The sequence below is a fragment of the Struthio camelus genome, chromosome 3, assembly GCF_040807025.1.
Source record: "Struthio camelus isolate bStrCam1 chromosome 3, bStrCam1.hap1, whole genome shotgun sequence".
NCBI lineage: Eukaryota > Metazoa > Chordata > Aves > Struthioniformes > Struthionidae > Struthio > Struthio camelus.
In genome coordinates, this window is record NC_090944.1 from 68,736,568 (window position 1) to 68,754,596 (window position 18,029).

Here is an 18,029-nt window from a genome sequence, read left to right on the forward strand (position 1 = left end):
GAGTTAGCATTTTGGCAGGATCTGGCTATTGATCGCCAGCGGTTTCTGGCACTTTCATTCAATCTGGTTCCATTCAGTCTCTTTTCTTTAAGTTCCAGTTTCCTGTCCCTGGCAGGGAGGGTCAGTTCATGAGCTGCGCTGAACTCACTCCATTGTCATTCTCTCCTTTGGGGTGGTTTGTGCCATTTTCCAGTTTTGAAAAATAATGTTATTTCTGGAGAGCTTTCTGGTGCAGCAAGTTGGATGGAGGACGGAGCTGAAAATGGCTGCAAGGTCATATGGGCAGAGGCTGTCTCACTCTAGTGAGTTGATAAAGGGGAAGAGTCTCCTTTAGCTGGTGGGAGTGTTTCTGGCTGTCAAGCCTCCTGTATATCTACAGGGAGAGGAAATGGAGGAATTAGATTTTCTCTGCATTAGTTGTGTGCCCTGCCTATCCTTCTCTGATATATATTTTTTAACTTTTGGCCAGTTTGAACAAGTTTAACAGAAGGTCAAGGTTTGACAAGGTCTCGCAGACAGCCAGGATTTACAAATTTTGTCTAAAGGAGCAGAAGTGTTGAGGAGAGAGATCTAGCTGCTGTCTCTTCCAAGAAAAAGGCTGTAATACGAGTTCAGCTCTCATTAAACATCAGAGAACCCACATGGAAAAAAGACCTTAGGGCAAAAATCCTAACAATGATTGTTACTGCTGCTGCTACAAGCAGTGCTAGTCTTGCATCTTCTGGATTTTCTCTTTGAAACAACAAGACCCAAATAATAACTAGCAAAAGATTTTTTAGAAGAACGTAAAGCTCCCAACTGAGCTTTCCACTTCTACTTGAAGCTGTGACACCAACTCACAAAAACTGAAACTCAGTTACTGTTTCTTCTCAGGACATCTATGTCAGGAGTGGAGCAGGTATGTCAGGTTATTGAAAATCTCAAGGAGAGGGTAGTCCTCATCACACCTGCAGCCTAAAAAATTATTATCAGTTATTGGAAGAACGTCTAACTCTGGGTCTTCTCTAATAAAACAAGTGCACTGTTTCCACAGCACCTATGCTGGTACCATGCACTTAAGCAACTTCCGCTCACTGGATACGAGCACTTCAACAGCAGCTCTTGAAGTTTGGTGTCAGGTTCTGTCGTGGATCCTTCCTTCCTCTCTGCCTGCTAACTGAGACTGGAAAATTGAGGAGGAAGTCCTTAATTGTTTGGCCTCTCTCGTCTCTTTCCATTGCACCTAATTACAGTATTTTAGCTTAGAGTTATGACTTAGAAGAGGGCGATTGCTATCCAAACAGGTGGAAGTTGGCAAAAGGCATTCAGATTTCTGTGAATTCTGTTAAGGTTCAGCTGCCCAAAAAGACTGCAAAACGTTGCATAGAAGATAAAAAGTACAGGCTTTCTCTTGGGCTATTCTGGTATTACAGGAAACTACAGAGCTGTTAAAGGGAGGAAATACCTTAATAATTCTGAATCTTCTCTTTTCTTCTGTTGTTTTTTGACATCTCTTTGTTAATAGCTGTTTCCACCATCTCCAGGACAGGTCCACAGTGTCTGGCCACAAGCAAGGGTGTCACAGAGAAGGTGACCCAGTGACTTTGCACTGTCCTCTGACCACAGGTTTCCAGAGACAAGGATGTCCTGTGTGAGGGCAACACTGGAGCATACAGTGCTTGCTACTTTTCCTGTCAGATGATGAGCAGCTCTGGAATTAGCTGACGGGAGACTGATAAAAGTCTCCAAAAAGCAAAGGCTGTTCGTTCTCTGCTTGCTGAGTTCCCTTTGGCACCGTATTTCTCATTTCTTACTCTTCTTTACACCCTTTCACAGTTTGGTTTGAAGTCTAAACCAAAGACTTTGGTTTAGACCAAAGGTCCAGAGAACAAGGATGTTTTTCAGTCTGGAAGTTGCTTCCATGCTCCTTAAAAAATAAATAGTTGTGGGTACCCAGAAGGATAAGAAGACTGCTATCCCTCTCTCTGTTTTGTTTGCTATTTGGAAAAAAAACAAACAGTTTTTAAATTTTGTTCTCTAATTTCATTGGTTTTGGTCAGCTTTCAGTGATATCTAGGTATCGTTAAAACAGTGGAATGTGGTATCTTATCTACCTTCATGCTACCTTTTTGAATACATTGCTGATGCTCTTTGTTGGCCTACAGGACTGTAGAAGTCTCTGTTAATGTATGTACACTTGCAACATTTTTAATTATAATTTTCTATCGTTGCTGCTGTCATTTTGTACAGTTCCTCTAATCATTTGCAGCTTTTCTGAGCCTATGGATGCAGAGGACTGCTCTCAAGAGAGACATGTAATCAGCTAGAAGACCTCATTGGTCAAGATCCCAGAGAAAGGACAGTCCATCTGGCTACACTAAGGATACTGGACCTCAGGACAGGTTTACTAAGCAAGTGATCGTTTTAAATTCTTGTATGTATGTTGCTTAAAATAAGTTGGACAGATGAAAAATAAACAAATCCATTGACAGTAGATCGTACTGTCTTCAGTATCGCAGCTGTGATTGAGCTGAACCAGTTCAAGTTGCAACCACATTCTCTTAAGTATCTCTACACTCGTAAGGTATCCAGGAGATACATTATAAATTTCTGACAAACCACAGCAGACGAAAGCACAGGAAGCTTCTAAGCTATGCGTCAAGTTTGACAAGGAGTGTTTGACAAGGAGTGTTCTGAGGATGATTGTGTAGGAACAGGACATTTTGTTTTATTTAAAATTCTACAGAAGTTATTCTACAGAAGGTAACTAACTTAATTCAGTTTTCGGGTGCTGGAAAGAGAGTATTTTGTGCAAAGAAATGATGATTACCAGTCATCATTTGGGATTCTAATCCCATTCTAATCTAAATAAAAATACTTAAAATAAAATGCCTTCCCTTCCAAGAATGTCAAAATAGTATAGTATTATCACTGCTTTACTTCTTTCCAAAACTAAGTTTTATTAAAAATTTGTTTTTCAGATTGCTTTTTCAATGTAAATGCCACTTGCTGCAAAAAAGTGTAACTTAAAACTTTCACCAACAGTGATTCGTATCTCTTTCTTTGGCTTATTCTTCATGGATTGATTCATATACTAATACAGTTAAAAAAAACAGGTTATGTTATTGTATGTGATGGGCTTAGTAATTCATTCTAGTCAAATACATAACTCTTAACTAAACAGTCTCATCTCCATAAGGAGATACCATTGGCAAAACAAGCACATAGCAATTAATCATAATACTTCCTTCTGTAAAAGTCTGGCACAAATGATATGATGTCTCTGAACGGTGACTAAAGACAGATGTTTAGTGCCAGGACTGGACAGCCCACAGTATCTTTGCTTTATCCTGAGCCTGATATAAGAGATTCCCACTGAAGGCTGGGAATTATGTTGATGATTGTGTTTTGGAGCAAGACTAATTCTTGATCTCCTTTTTTCTACTGCATGCAGCTTTGGGAGAAACACAAGTGGGTAATTTCAGTCCAGGATAAATTTAGCTGTGAAAGTTCATAGCAAGTAATAGGGAAGGTTCGTAAAATACTGTGATTTTTGCCTAGAGATGAAAAATAGCTTTTGTTTATGTGGTCAAAATCCCATGGTAGTTGAATGTAGTGAACTGGAAGGATAGGTCCTCCTTTACACACAGGCAATCTTCTGCGCTAAACTGTGGTCCTATTCCTTGTGTACATGATTGAGTGGAATGATGCTTCTTTGGCTGCAGTTCATGCCTTTATAAAATGTTCTACTCTACAGGTTTATTTTAAGACTGTATAAAGCTGTGAGATCCTGAGATTAGAAGTGCTAGGCAGATGCAAATGTTTATTACAATAACTGTGCCTTGAATAACCAAAGTTACAAGCCAGTCCCATGGCGGACATTTTTTGTCTTGGGGAGAACCTTTTATCTTGCAAAAAACCAAAAAACCAAAACCATAACAATTCAGGAAAGTTTTTGGAAGCATCTATCTACTCTCTTCAAAATGCATATGTAGCAGATAGATAGTATTGTATGCTTTTGTTTGAACTTCACTCTTTCACACAACATTTCCTAGAAAAAAGTAGTGAAATTATATGAGAAGAGAAGGGCTGGTTTGGTTAATCAGAAATTTTTGTCAGAGTTAGCATTTGGAAAATGTCATATTTTAGTCTCTGCTGCTTGTGACAAGAGCTGTCGCAGAGGGATGTGTGCACCTATGTACGGTTCTTTGAAAGTGGTTACTGGAAAGCAGCTTATTCTTACTCAGTAACATGAGGAATCTGCTCAGTCATGTAATTTCAAAGCATCTGGTATGGACAGTGGCTGGCCATTCAGTTTTGTCTGCCTGAGTGACAATAGCATACAGAGGTAGGCAAATTTTCACAAGCTCCCAAGTACTATGTACATTTGTTCTGTTTCAGTATTATGGTATTCTCTGGAGCAATCTGACAAGCTGCAGTTTGAACTTGATAAACTACTTCTGTTTGCTACAGGGAATGACCTACCAAAAAAGTGCAGGGGCATGTGTCTTTAGGGCAAGGGAAGTGGAACCCCCTGCCCCTCTTTTTAAAGTTAAGAACATTTCTACCTTAATAAAAAATTAATTATAGAATAGCTTTTGAAGCCTTACATAAAACTGACAAAGTAGACAAAGATATTGAACATTTCTTAATTAAATATAGATTTCTTTTGTTTTTTGTTTTTACTTTAAAAGCTGCAAAACATGTTTGTGCCAAGAACTGTTATATCCCACCTCCTTTTCTCTTTTTTTTTTGATTGTATTTTCATATGCTTGGCAGAATTAATGATGAAAATCTTTCCAGCTGTGACTCTGCCAGAATCCTTTTCTGAAGCTCCTACTAATTTGGATTAAACTGGATGGATGAAAGCCTCAAACAGCAAGTACTGGCAGTAGATTTACTGAGGCCCCACAGTATATACTTCTCCAACTGTTCTTATCTTCTGAGGCAAAAAAAGAAAAAATAAGCAAACACAGTTTTGTAGTCTAACAGTTGTTAACACTTGTTCTCTCTTTCTCCTTCATGGACTCAGGAATCCTGCGTATGTGTGCAGGACCATGGCGCACACAACAAGCAGCTCCTACCAGCCTGAACTCTCTGCTTTAACTCCCCTTTGCAGGAGAGACCTACGATTTTAGCAAGGTGAAGTTTTGATTTCAGGTCTGGGTTTTTTTAAGTGCTTGAATGCGTTTTGGTATCTCATGCCAACTACCCTGTGTGTTAACATGCAGTGTGTATTTTAAATAGTCGCCACTCTGAGCAGTAACTATTTAATAGAGCAAATGGGAATGTTAAGTTTGTCTCATTGATTTGAAGCCACGGAATCTTCTGAGTCCTGCGTGCTGGGCACTTACCTCTTGTTTAACTCCAGGAGTTAAACCATATTTTCTTATGCCCAGGATTTCTGCCTGAGAAGGCAGCAGCTGCAAGCACTCTTACTGCAACTAACAGTTAAATTAATTTCTTTGAATTGGACAAATGAACCTCTGGCAAGTGGCCTGTGTCCTTTCCCCTCCTCTGTCTCTCCAGGAGAGTTTTCTGGAAGCTTGTGAGCTTACTAAGACCTTGCTAAGTATGTTTCTCTCTTCAGAACCATGCTGAGAAAGAGAAAAGGTAGTGTGCTAAATTCAGCCAGTGTTCTGTCCTCCTGTGACACTGACAGACTGCTCTTGTCAGAGAAAAGGCCTTTGAAGAGCATGCCCACTACACCCAAGCAACCAGATACGAGGTTGCAACTCTTGAAGATATATCAAAGCTGCTTGTGAACAAGTTAGCTTAGATACCCAGTGATGCTGTCACCTTCAAAACAGGCCATACTGCCTCTCGGGAGACACTGTACGGTGTAAGTTGTTGGCAACAGAAACACACGATATTGCCCCTTTGCTGCTATCAGCACCTGACCTAGCTCACTTAAAGCTGGCTTGGATGTGCTGCAGTCATACCTCTGGTTCCTTGCCAACCAAAGCCAATCTAACCACTGCCTGTTGACTTCCCACCTTTCTCCCCTCTCAGGTTGCGCATTCCCACCCTCTCTGCTGCAGGGATGTAGAGCTTGTTGGACCCGTTACGGAGCCTTTTCAGTGTGCTAATTCAGCAGAAAAGTATTCCTTTGGAGAGGGGAAGTGGTTAGTTTTCTGTCAGGTCAGCTTGCTGAAAAAGGCCCTCAAGGGGTCTAGCAAGTGCCAGAGCCAGTGTAAGGCTGGCAGAGGCTATAAGACAGGGCAAAATTGCAACAGCTACTGGTTAGATCAGCTTAGGCTACCAGGAAACTGTAGCCTCAGTGTAAACATATTCTTCAGGTGCGGTTTGAGTAGACGTCTGAATCAGTCTAACAGCTCACTGCCTCTGAAAAGAGCGGGCTTGCCCCCTTCCTTCTCCACATCCCTCCCTCACGCTTCCTCAGGCCAGGGGGTGCAACAGGTTCAGGCACTCATCTGATCCCTCAGGTTTCTGTGTCAGCACTAGCCTGGCAAAAGTCTATTTGCCTTTTAACTTTTTTTCCTGCTGGGTGAGTTTTCTGCCAGCTTGTAGCGCTCAGTCAGCACTCCACAGGATCAGCTGAGCAGCAGAGAAACAGGAGGATGATGCAGCTAGAAGTGTGGTTGGGAGGAGAAGAGAGGCATGAGCTGGACTGCTTCTGTGGGCAGCAGCAAGCTGTTAAGTTGGCTTAGCCCTCATACTGAACTGCATCTTCAATGTCTGAAGCGAAAGGGGCTGCTATTCTACTCTAACCCCTTAGGCTGACTGTCCTCCTGCTCTGTGCTACGACCCGGTGAGATCTGAGAGGAAGAGCTGCTGTCTCCTGGTTACTTGCTGCTCAGAGCACAACAGTACTTACCAGCGGGTATGGTAGCATATACCTGCTGGTATATAACCGCTGGTATGGTCCTACCATCCCGCTGGTATGGTGGGATCTCCTACCATGTGCTGAGAAGAACTGCAGGTGCTCTGAGTCTTGCTAACTGACCTAGAGCACCTTGTATACACATAAGAAGGAGTATGAACACCATCCATTATTTTTATGGTATATACTATTAGTGAACTATAACTAATTATGCACAGTAACAATGACACTTTTTCCAGACACACCAGTTAAAATTTCTGGTGAATCTAAAGCTTATGAAGGAAAGAGCCTCTACTCTGAGTTTCTTTAAAGTGTTACGGGAAATTGTGGAGGCAGCAGCATCTTCTGTCTCCAAACTGTGCATGCTAGCACTGAAAGCCATGCAGACTTCTCTAGCTTCCTGTAGGAGAGCTACCTTTCTGCTCATTTCCATTTGCCTGAGTTTGTTTTGTTTTGTTTTGTTTTTAGAAGGGTATGCCCCTTGTCACTATTAGTTGCTGATTTTCTCCGCTGCCTGTTGGGCAAGTATAGGTAGTGCTTGTTAGACCCCCCCTCAGCTTGCCTCCTAGCCATTTCAAAGGAACAAGGGAAATGCACAGTGACAGAGCTCTCTCTCCCTTCTCGGGGCACCCTGAGGTAGGAATGAAGGCAATCTCATGGACACGAAAAGAGGAAAGTGAAGTCTCTCAGCTTAAGTCCAACCTATCTGTCTTTCAGTCATGGGCCAGCACTGTGGCTACTTTTGTCTGTCATCTTGCATGTTTCCGTATCAAATACACTCAGTTGGTGAGTGGGAAATACTTCTTCCCTGACGGCCAGCTTTAGAAATGCACTTGGAGTTTTGTCACAGCAAGTGAATTTTTTTCTATTCCACATCTTATTATGAGTAGAAAAAGTTATTCAGCATGATGTATACTCCTAACAAGATCTGTATAAAAGTATTATCTTCAGATTATGCCCTTGAAAACATCCACCACAGTTCCTCTCTTTGTATTATTCGTGCATAAACAAGGCATGAATTTGGACATGCTTCCTTTTAAAGATAGGTTGTTAAATTGACTTGTAATTATCAACCATCAACAGGTGTTAAATTCCTGCTTTGAAATGTAAAAATGTATTTTAATGAGTTGCTTTGCTTTTCCATCAAATCGTAACTCTGAGGCTGGCATATCAGGATGCAAAAATGCATAACATGCATAAGGCACAAGGGGCATTCATTTTTGCACAAACAATTCCCATGTCTATTTGCCTATGGGAGAATAGAATTTTAGTAAAAGATGATATAGGAAGTTCTTTGTTGAAAGTAAGGCTGGTATAATCATTGTAGTGGTGACAGATTGAAACTAACTCCTTGAAAAAGCTAAAGCTTCTAACAGAGTAATCTAGTAAATTATACATTTTATAAAATTTTAGTTTAGTATGGTAAAAGTCTTTAATTTGTTCAACGCTACAAGAACAACAAGAGGTGGATGAGTTTTTAATCCTACCTTTGATTTTTCATCTCACTAAGGATCATTTGTCCCTTTGAAATGTATAGCTAATTAAAGGGAGCTATCCATTTAATTCACTATCAGTGAACTGGACAAAGTGGATCATTGTTTCCCATGATACTTCGTTCTATCTTGATTTGTGGAAATCAGACATGTTTGTAAATTAAAACTTCCAAAATTTGGATTGTTTCAATCATACAGTAGATTTTTAGAATTTCAAATAGCAGGCTTTCAGGAATTAAAAAGTGCCAAAAAAAAGGCAACTTAGTGAGATTCTTAGATGTGAAAGCATGTTCAGGCAAGTGAAAGGCTTAACTATATTTAGATTCTTGAAAGACATTTTAGAAAATCTTTATTTATCTATGCCTTCAGTAACTGCTAATAAAGCCTTTTGAAAAATTTAATAATAATTTTGCATCCAGTTTCAGCAGGGCAATTGTTTGCCTAAAATATTAATTAATAGGTTTTAGATGCGATTAACTGTTGTGGTTGTCTGGTCTGACCTTGTACACAGTATGTGCGACATGATTTCCCTGTTTTAATTTGTGCTTTTAAGTCCAACAACTCTGGTTGTACTAAGGTAATGGTTTTTGTTTGTTTCCATCTCTAGTCCCCTGACATTTTTCCACTGGAAGAATGTTCCCGGAGTAGTGAACTTAAATCTATGGAATACACCGTAATCCCAGGTAAGTTCCATCAGTACTCAATTACTATAACTGTTAACATTATCTCTTTTTTTTTTTGTTTTTACTCTGAGTATATTTAACTTCTAGCCATTAGAATCTTTTTTGCTCTGCTAGATTTAAGAGATCCTATGACCAAATGTATGTTCTCCATGTACATCATATAGACCACTCTTACTATCTTTGAAACTTCTATTTTATAAACTAAGGAGATCAACTGATCTTCCTAAATCTTTCACCATAAGATGTTTTACAGTTTTCTAATGCCCCTTGTGGTTCTTCTGCAGATGCTCTACAAGTCGTCAGTATCCCCCTAGAATTGTGGACAGCATTGCTAGACAGCTGCTAGCTGTTACAGTATTTCACCACTGGTCATATCAGTGTCAAGTATGGAGGTAAGACAGTGGCTGTACTCCAACTCAATGTTCCTTGTGGAGACGCCCAATAATAAGCTATTACCTGTTTTGGCCATGCTAACTCATTCATTCACCTGTACTTCCACCACAGCCTCCTGCTTTCTCTAATATAGTACTAGGAGGTACTAACAAGACGGGACCAGTCTGGCTGGCAGGCCAATACTTTGTCCTTTTAGAAGATTGGAATAACATTAGCGTTCTTCCAGACATCTTATATTTCTGCAGCACACTCAAGTTTACTGACAATCAGTACTTAGACTCAGCTTTGTCTCGTCTAATCTCTGATGTTAGATATTTCCATCGAAATCAGTTGTGTTAAGGCTCCTTTTATAGTCAGTGGAGAGAAATAAGTCCAGAGTACTTGTCAGTCTGCTCTTCTACAACCTTTGGATGTGCACAAACTAGCCCTGCTCATTTAAGAATATCTCCAGTTGGTAATGTCTATTTTTTACTAGAGCTCTTCCAGTGCCAGTTAATTCACCTTCATTTTATTCATGCATATCAGCTGCTTTTTCTGTAATGCTGGATAAGACTATTTGTAAAAGACTTCTGCATCTTTATTATTATCTGCTTTGTCCATCCAAAAATGTACCGGTATTGTTTTTGATAAACAGCAAGAAAACAAGAGTTCAACTCAACACACACAGAAAAAAAAAAATCCAGAGCAGGCATTCCAAGGGCAAAATCTCTTCTTTCTTAGTGTGTTTAGGTGGTCACAGAATTTGTCTCCCTCAGACCTGCTGCTTCCCTTGTCGGTTTTCTGGCTTATGATTTCTATGAGTCGCTGCCTACTTCTCTTTTTTCATGAGTTATCTAAATATTTTTATGGCTAATTGTATTTTCGTTTTAGCTAGAATGTTATTTAATATATGTGATACTTTGGGGAGCTAACGGGTGAGTTATGAATTCTGCCTGAGAGTACCAGATTACATTTTATGAGAGGTTCTGCAGATGAGTTATTGCTCTATAGTTCTCAAGTTCTCAGCCTGCAGTTTCACAAGCAGGGGAGCTAAAAACTTTTTTTTTTTTTTCTGGGATAGGGGATATGAGTCTTCTTCCATTAGAAGTGAGCTGCTGGATCAGCTCACAGTAACCATGAAACTGTAGTCTCTGTCACATCACTCCCAGATCATAGGCTGACAGTGGAGATTTTGCAGCTCCTTGCTGAATCACCAGAGAACCTTCTGCAAGGAAGAAGGAAGGACCTGATGGTCTTTTGTGTCACAGTGGGCTTTACTGAAGCATAAAACTATGGAAAGTTGAAGAAGAGAAGCCATTAGCTGCCTTCCTAAACACAGATCAGCTATGTCTCTGGGAAAAGAAAAGATGAACTAAAGTGAGGAGATTGCATTTTGGGGATATTTAGTCACTTGTCACTTATACTTTATTGTGTTTTTGTTTCAAGTGAAGAGCTACGTTGTGTTAGCAAACTCTGCTCAAAGCTTTGTAGGTGGGTATGTTTGTTGTTATCGTGAGAGAGGGAGCGATGAGGATCAGTAATGGAGCCACAACTAGGCTTTTGGTCTGCGGGATTCAGCTCCTCAGGGAGGTGTGGAGGGAGGCTTTATTGCAACCCAGGAGTTCTTGTAGCCTGTCTTCAGATTCAGATTTACAAGGTGTAGAAAAGTTCAGCCACATTTGGTATGTCCCACCAGCATAAACTTCCTTTTCTGTGGGTGATTGTGGCTCTTTAGATATTCAGAGCTCTGTTTTTAAACAACTCCTAATTATTGCTTTTGTTTTCCTTTCAAAATTATCTCTCCAAGATGATTTGACTCATAATTGTTTCCAACCCTGTGAATCTAGCCCTTTAGAGGCATAGTGTGTTTGTTATTTGGTCTTTGTCCTATTTGCATTTAACAAATTTAATCAAGTCCCACTTATTTTCATTTCAGTGGCTTCTGATCAGTTCTCTCAGTCTGTCAAAGTGAGATGTGGTCTGGGATTCTTTTACTTTGCATACTTCAGCTTTTTGCGACAGGCATTTTGAAGAACAGCATGCCTGAGTAGCTGGTGCAAAGGGAAATAGAGGGCCTTGAAAAGATGGATGTGTTGGTGTTTTTGTTCTCTGAGCGTTTGGTGAGACAGTCCTTGTCTGTGCTGGTGAGATCTGAGGAGCCAGGATGTTGATGAGACTCAATTAATGAAATCATTGACTAAGTAATCCCATCCTGGATAGTATAGAAGTAGCAGCAGTGTCGTGTAGCAGGTTAAGTGAGACGTGATGTGTGTACTTTTGGGGATAGTTGTACACTCCATATGGAAATGATAAAGCGGTAGAACAGTGACAGGACAGTAGTTGTGACTGCAGTGGGTAGCCCAACTTTTATATTCTGCCTGAAGGGATTTTCTGAGTGTGAAATGCAAGTAGATGTTCATCTATGAGGCTGAGAACACCTTTCCATGTGAAACATCTGCCTTTAGGAATTCAGGATGAAGACTCCTTTTATCCAGTGCTCTGGTGGTACAAGGAAATGAAGATATTCCAAGTCTAAGACTAGCTCCCAAACCACTCCCACCACCATCCTTTCTTTCTAGGACTGACCACAAGCAACTCACAGTGTAGTATGTCCATGGGGATTTTTTTTTCCATGGTAGGAGATATGAGAAGTATAACATTCTGAATCTGTAGATCTAAAGCTGGATCTGATTGTATATAGGATTCCATTGTCGCATTTAGTATTTGATACTTATGGACGCTATTTACATCCATGTATTGGCTCTTTGGATGAAAGATCGCATTTTCTAACTGGAAAGATCCAGCAGTCCTTAAGATTGTACTGAAAATACATGAAAGAAAAACTGATTTGTAAATTAATAAGGAAATTTAAGGTGACCTGTAAGATACGTGTTCACAATATACTGCACTTTCTGTTGAATAAAATACATTGAACGAGTTATGTAAACTGTTTGGTACCGTGAGCCAACATTCAAGCTATTTTTTAAGCGATTGTTAAATTTTTCTAGACAGTTAGTATGATCTTCAGGAGAAATTTGAAAGGTTGTAACCTGCACCGTTGGCTTCACTCACTCTGACTTGTCATTTGTAAGGAAGATACTCTTTGTTTTATACTGAACGACCTAGGAGAAGACACCTAGGAAACTTAGAGAATTAATCCTTTATTGTAGTGATTATCTTTACAGTTTGTCTGCAAGTTTTTTTCCTCAACAGACACAAATGCGTTAGGTTTTCCAAAAGAAAAACTGAATGTTTATGATTCCTAATGTCAAGAAAGGCTAATTCATCTATGGAGCTCTGTTAGCCTGTGAGCATCTCTGATGCTAGGACTAAAATGCACTCATGGCATTTCCTTAGAAATGGAAGGTAATTGGTGCTTATCACTCCACATCTAAAAAAGGTGCCTGCATTATTTATCTCAGTGCTGTGATGAGTTATTCAGTATGAGAGATGCAAGAATAGCATTTAATTTTTAAGAAAGCTTTATCTTATTAATGGCAGTCCTTCACAGGAGTCATATGAGAACTGAGGTGTCATTTAAAACTTACTGTTCTTCCGTGTCACCTTCAGGCACGTTTTGCCAGATCTGAAATCTAGAGCAGTGTTGACACTATTCTCTCACTCCAGAGAGAATAGACCATTCAAAACCTGTTTGTCACTCAGCAGAGCTGTGACAAGGTGAAGATAAAACCATTATAACATTTCAGAGAGTCTGTCTTAGCCTTCTTCACAGGATATGACACATCAGCACCAAAAGAGAGCACAGGGTAGTGAGGTACCTCCAATATATGCCTAGAAGATTATTTTCAAAGTTTTTTGTTTGTTCTTCTAGAAATGAATTCCCACTCTATGATGATGGATATTTTTGATCTTAAAGGTAAGAAGTTAGACTATCAGATTACTGGCTACCAGATATGGACAACTGATCATATTGGCTATTCCAGCAGCCTGTGTTTTTATGTCTGTGTTTAACTCTAGCTTTCTAGCTTTACTGCTGTGGATGGATACTGGACTGCTAATCCTAAATGAAATTAGAATAATAGACATTAGAGATGTAAAAATACCTAACAGCCTATTCCCCTGCAGCTGCCAAATAGACTATATGAAAAAAATGAAGGCAGATATCTTCCATGGCGATCTTTTACAACGAAATATTACATCCTCTCTAAAATTTGGGCTAAGAGCAGGAAATTGAACCACTTCTTGGCTTAAGATTTTGCCAGTCTGTATGCTTGGTCCTCAAAGCTTTTATTATGATACCAGTTGCTTTTTACTTTGCAAATTTGGAGCATCTGTAAAGTTGGATAAGACTGTTTTTGCAGTTTCCAGCCAATAGTCTGTTGTGCTAATACCCAAATTCTGGTAAGAGGGTCAAGATTATTTGTTGAATCACAAACGTTAAGTACCCCATGCTGCAGGTTTCCTTATTTATAACTCAAACCACAAGTGTTGCAATTTTGCAGTGGTCTCTGCCTTAATGGTAGGGGTGGTGCTGTACAACTCTGTAGTTAAAATGGCTGTGCGTACTTCACTTTTACTCACTGTCAAAAATGTAATTGTTCTGTATGGAGCAAAGGGAGTGCATTTTTTCCTAATGATTACTATCTGGTGACTGTCTTATCAGATGCACATTTGCATTGTTGCTTCTGAGTTCCAACAGTTCTTACTACGTGATTATATGAGGTGTGGGTAAAATACAAAAGGGAACATATTCTTATCTGCCAGGTGTCTCATTATTAGAAGGCTTTGTGTGTGTTTGTGTGTTTTTGTAAATCTAGACTGTATAGAAGTAACTGAAATGTCTCATTTAGGTTATTGAACCTGTAACGGAAAGGAAAAAAAAACTTGCAGACACTGTAACAACTTAATTGTTACTCAATTGCTTGTACTTTTTCTGGCTTTTAAAGAAAAATGTCAAAGAATAAATTATAAAACCAGATGTATATCTCCAGAGATTTAAGTTGTCCAGTTTCCAGGGACATGCTTTAATTATCCTCCCACTTAGTAATTTTACACTGGCGCAAGTTCTTTGGATAAGAAAGGGCAACTGACCCCTCCAAATTATTTTTCTTATGTTGAGCTGGAAACGATGGAATCTCATGAAATCTATAATCTCATTAATTATGGTTATATATATTTATATTTTAATTCTGAAAGCTGGGTAGTATAATTAATGTCCTGGAGGTGAGCCAGAGAAAGGCTTCAGTGTATGCAATTTTGCACATGCTTAGGTGCTTAGCCAGCTTTGGAAATTATTATGGGTAAGGAATTACTGATGACCAAGCTTTTCCACTCTTTTCCCATTCCTCCCCCTCTCCCTTCCCCACATCTTTTCTTAGATTTCAGTTAGTTCAGGTGTGCTCTGTTCTATAAATATCTACTTGAAAAAAAAAACCACCTTTGCTTTGTTCTCTGAAGGTCCCAAGACTTTGTTTCAGCTGGTCCTTGTGAGAAAAGGGTTTCTGCCACTGCTGGCCTTTGTCAAGGTGAAACAGCAGCAGCCTAGAAAAGGCGAAGGGTCCCCTCCTAGCATGTGCCTAGGTGGGCCGTTAAAAGGGAAAGAAATCTGTGCCTGGGTGTCATAGGTTATAAAAGACATGTTTTCCTTTTCTCCCCCGTCATGGATGGAAGCCAGAGTTGATCTATTGCATTGCTTCAGTTTGTGCTGCTCATGCCTTTCCTCTTGAAATATTATATTGCACCCTGAGGCACAGGATTTAAAAGGATGAAAATATGACATGTGCTTGGCTCCAAAAGTGGCTACTTCACTCCAGTAAAACAACCCACCAGTCTACAGGTGGCAAACTAGCTAGTCTCAGACCCTGGCAGACCTATGCTGGCCTCTGACAATCTGAGTTCTCCTAATGATTTGGTTCTTCTTCTGGGAACATATTATGGTAATTCAATCAGGCAAATGATTGGAATATTTATTTATAAAGTCTAGTAGAGTGATAAGGTGGGATAGTGATCTAAAACCCGAAGGAAATAGGCTCTGTTTATATGAACTGGAAGAGTTTGAAATCCTAAGGTCTCATCTTGTTCTGCTTCCTTTGTGGGTTCACGTTCCTCTTTCCTATTCATTACTTATGACAGAATGAAGTTTACCAAAACCTTTCATTTTCCTAACTCCTGTCTCAGAAGCAGAAACTCAGGAAGAAGTAGAATCTATGCCAGCTTTGATTTCTTTTCTCTTCTCCGTTGGTTGTCATCTGAATATTAACTACCTCGATATATATACTATAGCATATATATTGGAAAAACAGGTATAAAGTATGATTTCTACTAAAACAAGTTACTTTATTTATTATGGAAACCATCACTTTGCCTGTTTTCATTGGTTTAAAATATGACTAACTGTTTGGACAGACCAACAGTTTAGCTGGATGGTTGGCTAAGCAGTATAAGCTGTTTAAGACTCAAGTAGTTGATTTTGATGCTAAAATATGCTCAAATATTATTACAGTTGTGTGTTTGCCTGAAAATTGAGGGGAAAGATTTTTTTTGTCTTTTTTTGGCTGAATTCTTGATTTTCTTGGCCAACGAAATTGTTCTATGTCAGTCTTATTTGCAACAACATTTTCAGTGGGGACTTGTAACTGTTTATTAGAAATATTGGGGTGATACTGAGACTGAAGTCCTTTTATTAGAGATGGAGGACAGAAATTGTTTTCCGTAAAGAGTCTGAGGAATAGAATGAACCTAGACTAGTTCTAATTGCAAGAGAAGAAATCTGAAACTGAAAAATAGAGTTACTCATACAGATATTTCCAACTCCATTTCTAGTGAACCTATAATTTTGGAAAGGGGTGATCTATCTTTTTCTAACGGTATTTTTTTCCCTTGTTATGCTATCTTTAGAAATCATATGGCAGAGAGCAGGATTTTTTGTAATCTCTTTGATTATTTAGAGTAAAGTTAAGCTTTCTCAGCCTTTCTTAATTGAAGAATGATGGAGTCATATAAAAAAATCCAGGAACCTTTTTGCATCCCACTATTTGTTGGATAAAAGGATCAGTAATAAATAAGAAAGTCTTTGGCATTTTGGCTAATTATTTTGCAAATCATAGTCTTGTAATCAATTTGATTAAAAGTGTTAATATGAGAAAATGTCTTTATACCTGCTAATAGGTCTTGCCAACCTACTGTCCAGCAGGCAATGACACTTTCCTGTGAACTGCCTTGGAAGCTATGGGTATGTTTAAAGAAATGTGTAGTCATCTTACCAGCGACCTCCTGATGATGCAGAACCCCCAGTGTTTCTGTGGACCTCAAGCTGAGTATCAAAGATCAGAGATAGCAGAGCTGTGGGCCCTCACAGCGTACAAGCACTCTTCCTTCTTTCTTCTTTTTTTATAAAATTTCTGCTTTTGAAGTTCACCTGGACAAAGTGGACAAACATTAGAATTGCTACCTAACCCAGAGTTGGGAAGCAAATCTAGCATTTCTCAAACAAAAGAAGGAGACCAGTTTTAGAACAGGGGAACAATCTCTTTTCCTGTGCTTTGCCTGATGGGATGATTAGCATGAACCTGGAGGAACAGAGAATACTTTATTGGTTACATCTTGAAGGCGCACAAAAGTGCTAGGAAGGACTTAAAATACCATTGTGCTTAGGCCTTGGCTAGCGTTATGAGGCTGGTTGCAATATGTCCAGGAAGTGATAACGAATCAGCAGAAACAGAAGCAATGCAGATAAACTTGTTCTACAAACGAAAGATTTTCAGGCTGATTATAGCAGAAATCCAAGTTTGGTTGTTTTTTTTTTTTTTTTCCCAGCTAATTGCAGCACTATGGCTGGCATAGCCTCTAGTATAAACTGTGGGAAATCAGTTTATAGAGCTATAGTCTGAGGTGATGTGTCTATTATACCATCTTTCACTGACACATTTTCTTTTTCTAGTCTTGGGCTTCCTCATATTAGAAGAACTACTTTCAAGGACTCTTCCCATTGTAAAAGGGGAGCTACGCTGTTGTCTCTAATATGCTGTAGAGCTAAGTAAAATTGGAGCTTTGAATGTGCATTTCTACCTACTTGAACACGAGGGGATGTAAAGCCTGCAAACAAAATTTACTGCTAGCTAAGGGACTGAGTGGGGTTAAGAAGAAGGCATTACAGTAACCCAGTATTTACAGTTTAGCCCTCTGAGTATGCTCATCATTTCTTAATCTGTCCTTGGGTCTGGTTATAATTTGCATCTTGAGCAATTGTATTGTATTCTGCATTTGTATAATGCATGTTGTGTTTTCTTTTTCTATTGTTAAACCTATCTTCATCTTACACATTTTTCATTCTTCTGCAGCCCGTAGCCAGTAATAGATGAGAAGGTTCAAATGCAGAAGATCAATTAGATCACCCAGTGTCCATCTCTGCCAGCAGAGGATTATTGCTTTCATGGTCTGTTTGCTATGGTTTTGTCCAGTCGATTGCTAAATAGGCTCTATTTATTGGACAAAGTTTTGCCACCAATAACTCCCCACATAACCTTAATTATAAGAATGGAGTTGCATGGGGTATTATTGAGGAGTGGGAGATGACCTCATAAGGTCAGAAAAACTAGCTGTTTTTTAACTCTTCTTTCTCAGGTCAGACTCAGCATGGTTTCTCAAGCCCAGTTGGTTTACTGGTCAAATCAAACACACGTATCAACATCACTGTTC

The 18,029-nt window shown here is 39.4% G+C and overlaps 1 long non-coding RNA gene across 1 annotated transcript; it reads left to right on the forward strand.

The window, feature by feature from the left end:
- The first annotated feature begins 3,886 nt into the window (after positions 1-3,886).
- Positions 3,887-13,387, forward strand: LOC138066740 (uncharacterized). Its single transcript, XR_011140193.1, has 4 exons — positions 3,887-5,121; positions 8,924-8,999; positions 9,284-9,391; positions 13,204-13,387. It is a non-coding gene; the product is annotated as an uncharacterized lncRNA (long non-coding RNA).
- The last annotated feature ends 4,642 nt before the right edge of the window (positions 13,388-18,029 follow it).